Raw genomic sequence first — 13,241 nt, forward strand, 5'->3', positions numbered from 1 at the left:
AAAAAACCAAGGTCTTTCCCCCCTTCAAGCAAAATACAGGTTTTGAGATATCTTACATGCCTATTTACAGTTAAATCTCTTACAGTTGAAATGAAAGAAAAGTTGCTGTAATTACTTTAGAATATAAATGTTATTTGCATAGCTCTGTGGTTAAAAATAAAAGATACCAAATTAAAGTCTTACCTGCCTAGTCTGTGAAGGAAACTCTTTAGCCAAACTCTCAACTAGATTATAAAAACTTTAAATATGTTAAGTATGTTGGAGAAAACATCCATTTTCCGGCTGTTACAGCTTGATTGCCCTCATTCTATGTGTTTATATCATAAACAAGGTTCATTCATAACCCAGAGTTAATCCCAAGCAACCTTCTATGAACAAACAGCAAACAGTTAAATGTTGTGAGGGGAGAATGGACACTATGGAGATAGGAAAATGAGCTGTTCAAAATATGTAATACAAAATAAAAAATCTCAGGGTTAAAAAGAAACCTTAGGAGCCATCAAGTCTTATTCTTTAAAAACACATTAAAGAGACTTCCTAGATGAAACAACAAGGACAGATTTACTCTTGTACTTGGGACAATAAAAAATCAACCAATAAAATCCAGAACCCGCCCCTCCCAATATAAAACAATGTTTTTCAAGATACTGAACACTGGGTAACAAAGGTCAGTGATCCTTGGAGAAACAAAAAATAAACGATTGCCCAGCTTACTGCCTTAGTTTCCAGGTCATAACACAGGGAGTCCCCTCTAAGCAGGGACCAGTTGACTTGTTGAGTTGATGAGAGGGAGCCAACAGGCTGAGAAGACCAAGGCTGCTAGCGTGAAAGGATATAGTACCAGAAGAGAGAGTTGCACAGAGAGAGAACTCCAGAGATTTGAGGAGGACACCCTTTGGGTATTCAGCAGAGCACTGACCAGTGCAGGCATATAAAAGAAACTAACTGAAGCTAAAAAAAAAAAAAAATTAGAGGACACAGATCTCAGCATTCATACTGGGCCAGGAATAATGTGCATGTTCCCAGCAGACAGACTGGAAAACCTCAAAATACATGGGACATTGGGTAGAGTACTCAAAAAGGTCTTGCCTCAGTCATGGGAAAAAACTAACTCTAGACTAAACATGGCTCTGGTCTTGACTAACAAATCTTAAAAGCAAGACCTGAAAGGATCAAATTGTTTTCAAGTAACTGCACAACAAGCCTCAAAAATATTTATAGGAATATAAAAATATCTAGCACCCAGCAAAATAAAATTCACAATGTCTGACATCCAAACAAAAATGACCAGGCATACACAGAAAAAAAAAATATAACCCATAATGAGAATAATCAATGATTGAAAATGTTTTAGAACTGACAGATGCTACCCCAATGTTTATAGCAGCGCTACTGACAATAATCAAAGTATGGAAAGAGCCCAAATGTCTTTCGATAATGACTAGATAAAGAAGATGTGGTACATATATACAATGAAGTATTACTCAGCAATCAAAAAGAATGAAATCTTGCCATTTGCAACAAAGTGGATGGAACTAGAGTGTATTATGCCAAGCAAAATTAGAGAAAAACAAATATCATATGACTTAACTCATATGTGGAATTTAAGATACAAAACAGATGAACATAAGGGAAGAGAAGCAAAAATAATATAAAAACAGGGTGGGGGGGGACAAAACATAAGAGACGCTTTTTTTTTTTAATGTTTATTTATTTTTGTGAGACAGAGAGACAGAATGTGAGGAGGGGCAGAGAGAGAGGGAGACACAGAATTCGAAGCAGGCTCCAAGCTCTGAGCTGTCACCACAGAGCCTGATACGGGGTTTGAACTCATGAACTACGAGATCATGACCTGAGCTGAAGTCGGAAGCTGAACCGACTGGGCCACCCAGGCAGCTCAAACACGAGAGACTCTTACATGTAGAGAACTAACTGAGGGTTGCTGGAGGGATTTGGGGTGGCGCGATGGGCTAAATGGGCAAGGGACATTAGGGAGGACACTTGCTGGGATGAGCACTGGGTGTTATATGTAGGGGATGAATCACTGGATTCTACTCCTGAAATCATTATTGCACTATATGGTAACTAATTTGGATGTAAATTATTCATAGAAAAGAACGTTAGGGAGCACCTGGGTGGCTCAGTTGGTTGAGTGTCCAACTCTATTGACAATAATAGAGTTATTATTATTACTGAAATTGACAATAATAGAGTCATTATTATTACTAAAACTCTAGTAGGTTTCAGCTCTGGTCATAATCTCCCAGTCATGGGATTGAGCCCCTGCTTCAGGCTCTGTGCTGATATGAAGCCTGCTTGCAATCTGCCCCTCCCCTGCTCGTGCACAAGCTTGCTCTCTCTCTCAAAATAAATAAGCATTATAAAAAAGAGAAAAGGATATTAAAATGGCTGCAACTGTATTTAAAAAGATATTCATGTTCAAAAAACTAAACAGAGACACAAAGGACATAAAAACATCCAAACTGAACTTTAGGAGATAAAAACTTCAATGTCTGAGATGAAAAATACATTGAATGGAATTAGTGGTAGATATTTCAGTGCAAAATATTAACAAATTGAAGACACTGTAATAGAAATTATGTAAAATACAGAAGGAAAAGAGAATGAAAAGCATTAACAGAGCACCCAGAAAGCTGTGTGACAGCTTCAAGCAGTCTAGTATATATGTAATTAGAGTCTCTAAAGAAGTGAGAGGGGGGTGAGGAGAAATATTTAAAGAAATAAAACTGAAAGTTTTCCAAATTTGATGAAAACTATTAACACAGATCCAAGAAGCTCAACGATTACCAAACACAAAAGCCATAAAGAAAACTAAAGCCAGGCACACGATAATCAAATTGCTCAAATTCTATGATAAATAGAAAATCCTGAAAGTGGCCAGAAAAAAAACACACACCACATACAAGAAACAAAGGGAGTGGAGCATTATCTTTAAAGAACTGAAAGGAAAAATATGTCAACCTACAATTCTATACACACAAAAAGTATCTGTCAAGAACAAAGGCCAGTAATTCTTTAGACATTAAAAAGCTAAAGGAATTCATCCCCATCAGACCTGCACTACAAGTCCTTTAGGCAGAAGTAAAATAATACCAGATGGAAATATGAATCTATACAAAGCATGAAGAAAGTAGAAATGTTAACAACATGGATATAAGTTTCAAATTATTTAAATCCCTTTAAAATATAAAGACACAAACCACTGAATCTGACTTAGGAAGAAATAGTAAATATTAACAGACCTATGAGACCAAATTAATAATCAAAGACTACCCACAAAGAAAAGTCCAGGCACAGATGTCTTCAATAGCGGATTCTACCAACCATTTGTAAGAATTAATATCGATTCTTCACAAGCTGTTCCAAAAAATAAAACACACTTTCCAAAGCATTCTATAAGACCAGTATTACTTTGATACCAAAATCATATAAAAACATCAAAAGAAAACTAGATACCAATATTCCTTAATGATAGAGACACAAAAATCCTCAACCAAACTTTAGTACTCTGAATCCATCAACACATGAAAAGTATTATATAACATGACCAAGGGAGATTTATCACAGAAATGCAAGATTGGTTTATCATCTAAAAGTCAATTAATTTAATATACCATATCAATAAAGGACAAACCCCGCACAATCATGTCAATAGACAAAGAAAAAGCATTTGATAAAATCCTGCACCTCTGATAAAACTACTTAACAAACTAAGAATATAAGGAAACTTCCTCGACCTGATAAAGGGCAGATACAAAAAAGCTAACACACAGCTAACTTCACATTTAATGGTGAAAGACTACATGCTTCCCTCTAAGATCAGGAATAAGACAAGGATGTCTGCTCTCATCACTTCTTTTTAACACAGTACTGGAACAGGTTCTAGCCAGGGAAGTTATGCAAGAAAATGAAATAAAATGACATCTAGATTGGAAAAGATTGCACATGATATGATCTTGTATATAGAAAATCTTAAGGAATTCACTAAAAATCTATTATAACTAATAAATAAGTTTAGTCAGTTTGCAGGATACAAGAGCAATACATAAAAATCAATTGTATTTCTATATACCAGCACTGAAAATTTGAAAATGAAATTAAGAAAACAATCTGATATATACCAAAAAGAATAAAATGTTCAGGAATAATTTTAACAAGTATAAGACTTGTGTTCTGAAAACTACAAAACATTGTTGAAAGAAATTAAAGAAGATTTAAATAAATGGAAAGACACCTATGCTCATGGATGGGAAGACCTAATGTTATTAAGACAGCAATATTCTCCAAATCGATTTACAGATTCAACATGATCCTCTTCAGAATCCAGCTGACTTTACAGAAATTGACAAGCTAATCCTAGAATTCACATAGAAATTCAAGGAACCCAGGATAGCCAAAACAGTCTAGAGAAAGAAGAGCGAAACTGGAGGACTCACACTTCCCCATTTCAAAACTTACTTCTAGATAGTGTGGTACTAGTACAGGCATAGACATATAGATCAATAGAATTTAGGGTCCAGAAATAAACCACATTAATTGATTTCAACAAGGTGGAAAGGTAATTCAATGCAGAAAGAAGTCTTTTCAATAAATGGTGCTAGGACAACTGGATATTCACATGTAAAAGAATGAAACTGGGCTCCTACCTCACACTATATTCAAAAATTAACTCCAAGTGGGTCAGAGATCTAAATGTAAGAGTTAAAAACATAAAGCTCTTAGAAAACCTAAGTATAAATCTCTGTGGCTTTTAGGCAATGATTTGTTAGATATGACACCAAAAGAGCAAAGACAAAATAAATAAATTGGACTTCATTAAAATTAAAAACTTTTGTACTGCAAAGGATATCACTGAGAAAGTGAAAAGACAATTACAGAATGGGAGAAAATATTTGTAAATCATATACCTGATAGGGGTCTGTGTCTGGAATATGTAAAGAACTCTTATCACTCAGTATCAAAAGGATAAATAACACAATGGGCAAAAGATCTAACTAGACATTTCTCTAAAAAGATTAAGAATGGCCTATAAACACATGAGAAGATGGCTCAACATTATTAGCCAATAGGGAAACACATATCAAAACTACAAAGAGATAACTACTTCACATCCACTAGGATATAATTCAAAATGAATTACAGATGAATGAAAAACCCAAAACTATAAAAGTAGAAGCACAGGAGGAAATCTTTGTCACCTTAAGTTATTATGCAAAGATTTCTTTGATAAAACAGTAATAGCATAACTGAAAAACTGGACTTTGTCAAAATATGTTAATTTGTGCTCTTTGGAAGATGCTGTTAAGAGAATGAAAAGACAAGTCACTGATCTGAAGAAAATAGGTGCAAAGCATATTTCTGACAAAGGACTTGTGTTCAGAATACATACTTAACCACTATCAAAATGCAGTAATAACAAAACAAACACAACTCAATTAAAACTTGGCAAAATATTTGAGCAAACACTTTATATAAGAACATGAAAAAAATGTTCAACACCCTTAGTCATTAGGGAAATGCAAATTCAAACCACGATGAGATACCATTACATAGAATGGCTAATTTTAGAATGGCTAAAATTAAAAAGACTGATGTGCTGGTGACAATGTGGAGGAACCAGAACTTTCATATACTGCTGGTAGGAATGTAAGACGGTTTTACACAGTTTCCTAACAAGTTAAACATAAGCCTATCATGATTGCGTCTTTTCATTCTTAGATATTTATCTGAGAGAAATGAAAGCATATGTTCATACAAAGATTTGTACACAAATGCTCATGGCAGCTTTATATGTAACAACCAAAAACTAGAAACAACTCAAATGTTTATCAACAAATGAATGGATAAACAAACTGTGGTAGAGCCATACTGATACATGTATCATCACCGGTGAATCTCAGTGATTATTCTCAGTGACAGAAGCTCAACAATGAGAGTATATATTCTATTTATATACAATTCTAGAAAATGTAAGGTAATTTGTAGTGACAGAGAGCAGATGAATCAGTGATTACTGGGACCAGGGGTGGGTTGGGGAAGTGGTAATAGTAAGCAATTATAAAAGAGCACAAGGAAACTTTTGGGAGTGACAGATACGGTCTATCATTTTGACTTGTGGTGATGATTTCACAGGTATATACATATGTTCAAATTATCAAATTGTATACTTTAAATATGCATAGTTTATCATATGTCAATTATACCTCAGTGAAGCTATTTTTAAAAAAATCAGATTTAGTTTGAGTAGTAGCATCAAAGAGGCATTTTTAAGAAAACTCCATTTTGTTCATTAAGAAGACAAGCATGAAGGTTTGCTGACTACCAGCTTGGACTTAAAAATAAGAGGGGCGCCTGGCTGGCTCAGTCAGTGGAGCATGCAACTCTTGGTTTCAGGGTTTTAAGTTTGAGCCCCACGTTGGGTGTAGAGATTACTTAAAAAATTAAAAATCTTAAAAAAAACACAACAAAAAAACAAAAACAAAAATAAGCAAAACCTGCTCTCCAAAAAAAGTAGAACTCATATTACCTTCAAGGTCTCATTACATCTTTCTATTTGCCTTCTGATTCTGAGACAAAAGAAGATTGCTAAACATAGTTCATTCTGTGGCACTGATCCCTACATAACACTATGGCCTTTAAGCAATTTCTACTCAATCTTTTGATTCTATAATTTTGTAGTACTAATACATATTTCATACATAATTTCCATGATACTTACACTGTAATGTTTGCATTTAGAATAACCTACTGCCTTTTGCAAAATACAAACAATTCATTTGAATCTATTTACTTTAAAAGTTCTATTCTGGGGGTGCCTGGATGGATCAGTTGGTTAAGTGTCCAAGTCTTGGTTTTGGCTCAGGTCACAAACTCACAGTTCGTGGGTTTGAGCCCCATGTTGGGTTCTGTGCTGACAGAATGGAGCCTGCTTGGGATTTCTCTCTCTGCCCTTCCCCAGCTTGCTCTCTCTCAAAAAAATAAATTAACATAAAAATAATTAAAAATTCTCAATTCTGAAGATAAAAACAGAGAGGGAGGCGAACCATAAGAGACTCTTTAATACAGAGAACAAATTGAGGGCTGCTGGAGGCGTGTTTGTTGGATGGGTTATTGGGCTAAATGGGTGATGGGCATTAAGGAGGGCATTTGGTGGGATGAGCACTGGGTGTTATATGTAGGGGATGAATCACTAAATTCTACTCCTGAAACCATTATTACACTGTATGTTAATTTGGCTTTAAATATAAATTTTTTAAAAAGTTCTATTCTGTATAATCTTCCTGAATTTCTGTATAATGTCTTACTAAAGTCTTCAAAAACTAAATTTATAATTTTTAGTTCATTTTTTACACAACAAAAAGCCAAAACATTATTTGGAAAACATAAGCACTGTCAGAAAAAAACAAACTAAAACATTATGAAGTATAAATATTTGTAAGGGAAGGAATTAGAATCTTTTATTCCTTGAGCAATTTATGAGTTACAGTGATACACGGATTCTTTAACATGTCAATTAATAAGTGGTTTGTATTTAGAAATAAAAGTACTGATCACCAGAAGGTAGTGCTCATTCAACAAATATTTGAGTACCAGGGTGCCTGGGTGACTCAGTCAGTTAAGTGTCCGACTTCAGCTCAGGTCATGATCTCATGGTTTGTGGGTTCAAGCCCTGTGTCAGGCTCTGTGCTGACAGCTCGGAGCCTGCTTTGGATTCTGTGTGTGTCTCTCTCTCTCTCTCTCTCTCTCTCTCTCTCTCTGCCCTTCTGCTGTTAGTGTTCTAACTCAAAAATGTCTGTTAAAAATGAATGTCTGTCTCTGTCACTCAAAAATTAATAAACACATTAAAAAAAATATTTGAGTACCTATTATGTGTTAGGCACTGCAATGGACTGAATGTTTCTCTCAGACACTCTTATGTTGAAATCCTAACCCCCAATGTGTTACTTATAAGGGGGTAAAAGGCCTTTGGGAGGTTAACTAGGGGTCATGAGGGTACAGCCCTCTTTAATGGGATTAGTGCTCTTATAAAAGAGATCCCAAAGAGCAATTAATGTAGCCCTCTTTCTGCCATCTGAAGAAACAAGTTGGCAGTCCATAACCCAGAAGAGGGCCCTCACCAGAACTCAACTATAACTGGTACCTTGATCTCAGATTAAGAAAAATAAATTAAGCCAGTCTATGGTACTTTGTTATAGCTACCCAAACTGACTAAGACAGACACTGTATTGGGTGCTAAGAACAAATAATACCAGAATAATCATTCTGACAAGTGTTTCTGGGGAAAACTATACTCAAGGTACCCAGATTTCAGCAAAACAAATGGCAGCAATACTAATGCTATCATTACAGGTAAAACAGAAGAATGTGCCAAAAGCAGCCTGTGGCACAGTAAAAACAACTCAAAAAGTCAAGTGTAATAGCTACTTAATAGCTGTGTAATCTTGGACATAATACTTAACCTATATGGCCTTCATCTATAAAATAATTTGTTTGGATGGCCAAGGTTCCTTCCAAGATGTTTCAATTCCTTTGATTAAAGATAAATTAAAAATAGACACACACACACACCTTATTTTTGGAAGGACAAATTTGACTTACGCCTTTTAATCCAGCAATTCACAATTCCACTTTTAAGATTTTTAAGACTTCATACTACAGAAATACTAGCATATAGTCACATGCATAAGATGTTTACTACTGCTACATATAACAGCAAAATAAAAGTAACTTGAAGTCTATCAATAAGAGAGGATAAATAAACTGCAGACATTTATACAACAGAGCATTTAAAAGGAATGAGGTAGATCTAGATGTGTTGACATAGATAATACCTATAAAGTAATATCTTGTCTGCATAATAGGTTTGGGAGCCAGATGGCCTAAATTCATACATCTGCTCTATCCCTTTCTAATTCTTTATTATAGATAAATTCTTCAATCTCTACAAGCTTCAGTTTTCTCATCTGTTAAATGGGAATAATTATAGAACCTACTTGCAGTGTTATTGTAACAGTCAAGTAAAACATGACAAGCAAGCATTAAGTGCTCAGTAAGTGTTGGGTGTTATTTCCCTTGTGCAAAGTTTTCTTTTGTTGCTGTTGTTAATGGAGTCAAATCTATCAGTCTTTTCCTGCATGACTTCTCGATTTTAGCTTCTGTACTGGAAATAATCCTAATATAAAACTTATTTTCTCAAATAACCATTTCTTATCATTTATTAAACAATCCATGCTCTTGTCACTAATTTGAAATTTCACTTTTATCATAAGCACAATTCCTTATACATATGGAGGTCTATTTCTGGCTCTAAACCAGGGATTAACAAACATTTCAGGTAAAGGGCCATGTAGTACCTCTGCCTTGCAGCACAAAAGCAGCCACAGAAAATGTGCAAATGAATGAGCATAGTTGTATTCCAACGGATACTGAAATGTGAACTTCCTATAATTTTCATGTCACAAAATATTCTTCTTTTAGGTTTTTTTCCCCCCCAAGCACTTAAAAATATAAAAGTCACTCTTATGTCACAGGTAATACTAAAATAGGTTCCCAGTCACATTTGGCAACTTGTGCTCTAAACCTTTACATTTGTATACACTCCTAGAATTTTTTTCTATTTCTAAAATTCTACAAAATAAATACATGTGAGAAAAAAGTTAAACATGATATAAGGTCATACAGTGAAACCTCTGCCTTCTATCTCAGAGGCCCAGGTCCCTTCTTCAGTTTTTGTGTATCCTTCCAAACCTACTGCCACTATTAAACATCCCAGCATAAACAGCCTTATATATACATGACCTCCCACGTATTATTTCACCCACAGGATAAACCTCTGAAAACAGGACTGCTAGGTTAAAATTCCTTAAAGTATTCATTTCAGCATGTAATTGGTCAGTTTCTATAGCTTTTCCTTGCTCAGGATAAGCCTTTCAGCATGGCTTTATCTATATCTCACCTTCCCAATCAACTTTTAAAATTATGTTAAATATTTGCTCCAGATTACAGACTTTAAACTATAACTACTCTGGTCCATTAATCCTTCCTTAGCATTCCATTATAGTTCTTAGCTTATCGTTATCAATGTCTTGGAGTTAAGAAATAAGTTATACTATTTTCTTTGGTCACTGTTTCTTGAATTCCGTATCTATTTTTCTTGGATTAATTTTTCACTTGATAGAGTACATCTTGGGGTATTCCTAGTGGGTATGGGTGAAAATGACTTTATTTTGCTCCCACCTTTTTTTTTTTTTTTTAATTTATTTGAGAGACAGAGAAAATGCAAGTGGGTGGGGGGAGGGGCAGAGAGAGACGGGGTGGGGAGAATCTCAAGCAGGCTCTGTGTTGTTAGCGCAGTACCCAACATGGGGCCTGAACTCGAGAAACTGAGATCATGACCTGGGCCAAAATCAAAAGTTGGACACTCAACTGAGTCACCCAGGTGCTCCAATTATGCCCTCACTTTGAATGACAGGTTGGTTGGTGAGAAGTTTCTGAGTCTAAAATATGTCTCATGAACACTATTTATGTTAGATATTATGTTATATTAGACATCAGATATTATGTTAGATAACCACGTCCCAAATTAGAAGTCTGATCACACATCTGATTTTCACTCCTTTATAGATAACCATATATTTCTCTTTGGAAGCTTATGAGACTGTATATTTATTTATCCATGAAGCTCATAAATTTCATTGGCATGTATCTAGGCGTGCCTATCAACACTCGTTTAAGACACTCAGTTTGTCTAGTCCACTCATAAACTCAGATACTTCTACTAAGACAAATTTCTTTGTTTCCTTCCTTTCTTTCCTTGACATAGTATTTTATTTCCATTCTACTGTAAGGTAAGAATGGGAAATCTGGCATCTATTGTCAATTGCGAGGGGAGGAGAATGGGGGAATAGGAGTTGTTAGCACAGCCAGAAACGCTCAACCTGTGCCACATCTTTCTACAAGCTCTCTGAAAAGGTTATACTTACTGATCATCCCCACAACACAGATGAAATGGAAGGTGTAAGAAGGAAGGGCTGATTTACATTTGCTGGTACTTTGTCTCCTGATAACATTTTTCTGTTTGGCTCTGGATGACCAAGATACTGCCTGGATACTTCTACCCTCACAATCTCTGTGGTTATTTCTCCCCTTCTAATTTCTATTCCTTCCTGGAATTGCTGTTAGATGTGCATTGACTCTTTTGGATCTATTTTCCATGTCATAGCTATTTTTCCTTCTTTCTATGTTTTACTATTCAAGAACTGATTGCTTGTTTTCAGGGCAGCCTGTTCAATAAGCATGGTACCCTCCCAAATCTGAGCATACTAATATTAATTTTAAAGTATTCTTCTATTTCTTCTATCAATTCTATTGCTTCAGGTCTCGTTCTTGTTATTTGTTCAGTCTGGGGCACCTCTCACATGCCACAGATTTCTGTTGTCTGTCCCCTGATATGAATGTCTCTGATTTAAATGTTTCTGTTTCTGATATAAATGTATCAGCATCTCAGTATACATGGAAATCACTGTACTCCTACAGTAAATTCGTACTTGTAAATAACCCTGGAATTCAATTTTACATTTACACCTAGTACTTGTATAGTATGACAACAATGTTAAGTTTACTGACTTGCAATCCCATGATTCTTCAATCCATTTTTAGTCATATCCTTTTGGTGTTTCGTTTCCCCTAACAACCACCAATTTGAGTAACACTGTTCTTACCTAAGTGTTATGCAATAAGCTTCAGGGACACCAGCTCTATCTAGCAGACTTCTCTAACAGATAGTTAAATAAGTAATGACAGTCTGGGAGAAGATTGTCAGAGGTGTACAATTCAAAAAATAACCATAGGGTAATGAATCACTTAAGTCTTGAACTCATAATAGTTTTGTTTTTTACCAATCTTGAATGTTATATAAATTAAAATAACAAATTCTATTGAAAAAGAAAAGAAAGAGTCCAGGTTGGTTAAAACAATTTTCTGCCTACCTTATGACAGTTACTCCACAGCTGACAGAAATGCACACAGGTGTGTGTTCACCAAGAACATTTACAAGAATGTTCCATAGCATTCCCCAAAATACGTAATAACAAAAATTGGAAACACAAATATCCATCAACAAAAGAATAGTCATATAGCCATACAATGGAATATTAAACAGCAATAAAAAAAAGAATGAACTACTGATACATGGAACATCATGGGTGAATCTCACAAGCAAGTGCTCAGCATTCTGCGTGAATCCATTAACATCGAGCCCAAAATAGACAAACCTAAGACCTGATGACAGAAATCAGAATACTGATGGGGGGGGGGTGGGCAGCAGTAAAACTTGGACGAAGCAGAGGGAAACTCCTGGGATGATGGAAACGTTCTATAATTTGATCTAGCCTGTGGTTATACAAGTTAATAAATCTATAAAAATCCCGAGCTGTACAATAAAGATTTATGAACTTGATGACTTCATATGTATTTTATACCTCAATAAAAAAGTTAAGAAAGAAATGTAATTTCCGAACCGTTGGGAACCAAAACGGTGTGTACTGATGTCAAAATGTCCTAAGCCATAGATACTGGACACCCGACATCCTTCTTACATTCTTTTAGTCACAAGACAGTTTTAAACAAATGGTATCAGAATAACAATACAAAATGAAGGTCACCATTCTCAGTCATACAATACTTGGTTTCCCACCTCCAAGTTTGGAAGTACCGTTCTGATGCGACCTTTAAAGACAACATGAATTCCACCAGGAATGAAGGCCCAGCTCCTGAGAACCTTCAATGAGGCTAAACGTCCACACACTGCATATAAATCTCCAGAGCAGGCTGAAGGATAAAAGCTTAAGATTTATAACCAATGTTTCCTCCTGTCATCATAAAAGCATCACTACTGCCTTTACAAATGATTCCTCAGCAAGCTGTTCAGCAATAGTGCAATTTTCCAGATGCAGCCTGAAAATGCCAGAAGCTCCCTGTCCTGTAGTCCCCGCGGCCCCACTAATTCAGACACAAATGTGCATCTTTTAAAGGCGCCTCGTGTCTGGCAGAAACTGCGAGGGGCTGCAGCTGGAGAATACTACTTTAACGCAATAAAGGGGTAACAGCGGACTGCAAAGTTATGCACTGAGAGAGGCAGAGGCGGGGGTGAGTTACAGCTTAAAAAAAAAAAAAAGTGACAAAAATAAAACACACCCAAACCAACGGTCTCTGACAGCATC

At 35.6% G+C, this 13,241-nt stretch overlaps 1 protein-coding gene across 4 annotated transcripts in view; it reads right to left on the reverse strand.

Moving 5' to 3' along the window:
• Positions 1-13,241, reverse strand: part of CSGALNACT2 (chondroitin sulfate N-acetylgalactosaminyltransferase 2) — a 45,672-nt gene that overhangs the window by 32,024 nt on the left and 407 nt on the right. The gene's annotated exons all lie outside the window — the stretch shown is intronic.

The sequence above is a fragment of the Puma concolor genome, chromosome D2, assembly GCF_028749965.1.
Source record: "Puma concolor isolate L17-30 chromosome D2, mPumCon1.1.hap2, whole genome shotgun sequence".
Taxonomy (NCBI): Eukaryota; Metazoa; Chordata; class Mammalia; order Carnivora; family Felidae; genus Puma; species Puma concolor.